We start from the raw sequence: 3067 nt of genomic DNA, 5'->3' as shown, positions 1-3067 counted from the left end.
GGTCTGGGTGCTTGGGGGGATTGCCCGGCGGACGGTTTCTTTCCGCGGCTCAATGGCGGGTGTTGGGGGGTCCTGGCTGCAGCTGCTGCGCCGGCAGGGGGTCTTGACGTGGGGATGGCCGGGCCCTCTCCCCACTGTCACAGGAAAGGCAACGGGATTTGCTATAACTTCAAAGTACTGAATGGAGTTGAAGTGATTGACATGTCCAAAGACACACTGACCTCAAATGAAACTTGGCACAGAAATGCAGCACCGTTTGCAGTAGCTTCTTTCAGTTTCGGTAGAACCGAGTAAATCATAACGATTCCTACTCTGAACTGAATTTCGGTGCCCAACCTTAACCAGGACCAGCACTTCGCGTGAGCACTACAGTGAAATGTAAGGATGCCGTTGCAAAATTGACATCAATTTTTACCAAATATCCTCAATTTTGACCAAAATCGGAGCGTGAGATCGACAGGCGGATTGGAGCTGCGTCCGCTATTATGCGGTCGCTGTACCAGTCCGTTGTGGTGAAAAGAGAGCTGAGCCAGAAAGCAAAGCTCTCGATTTACCGGTCGATCTTCGTTCCAGTACTCACCTATGGTCATGAGCTTTGGGTCGTGACCGAAAGAACGAGATCCCGACTACAAGCGGCTGAAATGAGTTTTCTCCGGAGGGTGGCTGGACGCTCCCTTAGAGATAGGGTGAGAAGCTCGGTCACCCGGAGAGAGCTCGGAGTAGAGCCGCTTCTCCTCCGCATCGAGAGAAGCCAGTTGAGGTGGCTCGGGCATCTGGTCCGGATGCCTCCTGGACGCCTCCCTGGTGAGGTGTTCCGGGCATGTCCCACTGGGCGGAGGCCCCGGGGAAGACCCAGGACACGCTGGAGAGACTATGTTTCTCGGCTGGCCTGGGAACGCCTCGGGGTCCCCCCAGAGGAGCTGGAGGAAGTGGCCGGGGAGAGGGAAGTCTGGGCATCTTTGCTTAGACTGCTGCCCCCGCGACCCGGTCCCGGATGAAGCGGAGGAAGATGGATGGGATGGATGGATGGATCCTCAATTTTGACCAAAACGTTTTTAGCATATATGCCTAAAAACATTGTTACGTGGGTACAGCATGAATATGGAGTGCTCTTTACTGCTTTTCTGCATGCAGTGGGAAAGGCAGGAGATCCTCATGCCCTCTCACCACCTGCTCTACTCAAAGATGAAAACGCACGTGGATGATAAAGTGGCCTCGAGCAGTTGGGTCCAATCTGTGTCTGTATTTTTCTCAGTAGACGCAGACAGTTTCTAATGTAACAAACATGGTTTGTAAAGGCGGTAACAGCAGTTATCTAAACACCGCACTGAAATAATTCCGATTCTAGCGAATAGCTCAGCAGCATCTGACCGTCCAGATGAGACATCTAGCGGTGTGATCCTACAGGTGTGTATGCTGGTGGGATTACGGCTGTGGCCGTATTTGGTTTTATTTTCTTTTTGGTCTTGTGGATTTTTGTCAGAGTGGGACTTCTTTGTGTTTTGTGGATCTTTGTGTGTTTTTCTGTTGATTTGTTTCAGGTGTGGTGCTGGAGGCATGGCTCCCCATTGGTCAAACCTGAAGGAGGGGAGCCTTTAAAACCACCATTTGGACCTTCAGCCCACGAGAAGGGAGCTGGGCTGCAACCTGTCTCCACTGCAGCTCAGTGAACTTCTCCACCTGCTTTGATTTGTGCACACTTTGTTTTCTTTGGTATTTTGGTTAAGTTCCCACTCTGTACTCTGTACTCTGTGTTCTGTGTTGGTTTGATTTAGGTGAAGCTGTAGGGGTGAACCGCCATTTTCTTTAGTAAATGTTTTCTCCTGTTTATGTTAGTCCAGGGAGGTTAGTGTTTGTCATTGTTTTACCTTTTCTTTTGCAGGTAAGCTCCCTGGGTTGAGTTAGTTGGGGTTTTGTTTGTTATTTTGGCCTTGGTTCACCCTGAAGCCTTTTGCTTCACTTTTAGTTATTGTTTGGGTATTTTTGTTCTTGTAAATAAATATTGTTATACTTTTATGGAGACTTTTGTTGTGTTTTTGTTAAACACTTATTTAATTTATCTTTATGTCAGGCCCCAGATCCCCTAGACAAATTGGGGCGTAACAGTACACAATTGGAACACATGACTTAAGTGTTAATTATCAAAGAAAAGTGCAGAGAACTTTTAATGAAAGGAAGGGAAAATTAATACGGATACAAACAGTGTAAAAAACAATGATATTTTAATATTAACAGGCTAAAAGTTCATATTGTGCCTCAGTAATAATCAATTATCTTACATAAATTAATTAAAATCCTGCATTATGAATTTTTAACTCTAAATGTATTATTTTCTGAAGTGAGAAGGTTATATGATATACTCTGCATTTTAGTTCTTAACTGGAGCTATGTTTATTAGCTGTCTTAAAATGTATGTAATTCATTTAAAGACACGAAAGTATTTATTGTGGGCTGCACGGTGGCGCAGTGGTTGGCGCTCTTGCCTCACAGCGAGAAGGTCCCGGTTCGACTCCCGGCTGGGACCTTTCTGTGTGGAGTTTGCATGTTCTCCCTGTGCATGCGTGGGTTTTCACCGGGGACTCCGGCTTCCTCCCACCGTCCAAAAACATGCTTCATAGGTTAATTGGTGACTCTAAATTGCCCCTAGGTGTGGATGTGAGAGTGAATGAGTGTGTGATTGAGGCCCTGAGATGGACTGGCGACCTGTCCAGGGTGTACCCCGCCTTCGCCCATCAGTGGCCGGGATAGGCTCCGGCACCCCCGTGACCCCGGAAGGGAAGCAGTGGTCAGGAAGATGGATGGATAGTATTTATTGATCATTTTATTTTAATGTTGGGAAGGGCGTTAAATTAACATATTGTTATAAATTGTTCTAAAAATGTTATGAAAAAAATTAAAGGATATGTTTGTTTTGAAACTAGTTATATATCATGGATTATCAAGGTAATATATTGATTATTGCAATGATTGGCATATCAAGATACTATTGGTATTGTAAGTCAGTGGCGGGCCGTGCATTTCACACCTAGGCCTTCAGTAGTGCTCCATCTGAATCAACCCAACCCTC

The sequence above is a fragment of the Oryzias melastigma genome, linkage group LG14, assembly GCF_002922805.2.
Source record: "Oryzias melastigma strain HK-1 linkage group LG14, ASM292280v2, whole genome shotgun sequence".
Taxonomy (NCBI): domain Eukaryota; kingdom Metazoa; phylum Chordata; class Actinopteri; order Beloniformes; family Adrianichthyidae; genus Oryzias; species Oryzias melastigma.
Note: the sequence above shows the minus strand (reverse complement) of the source record.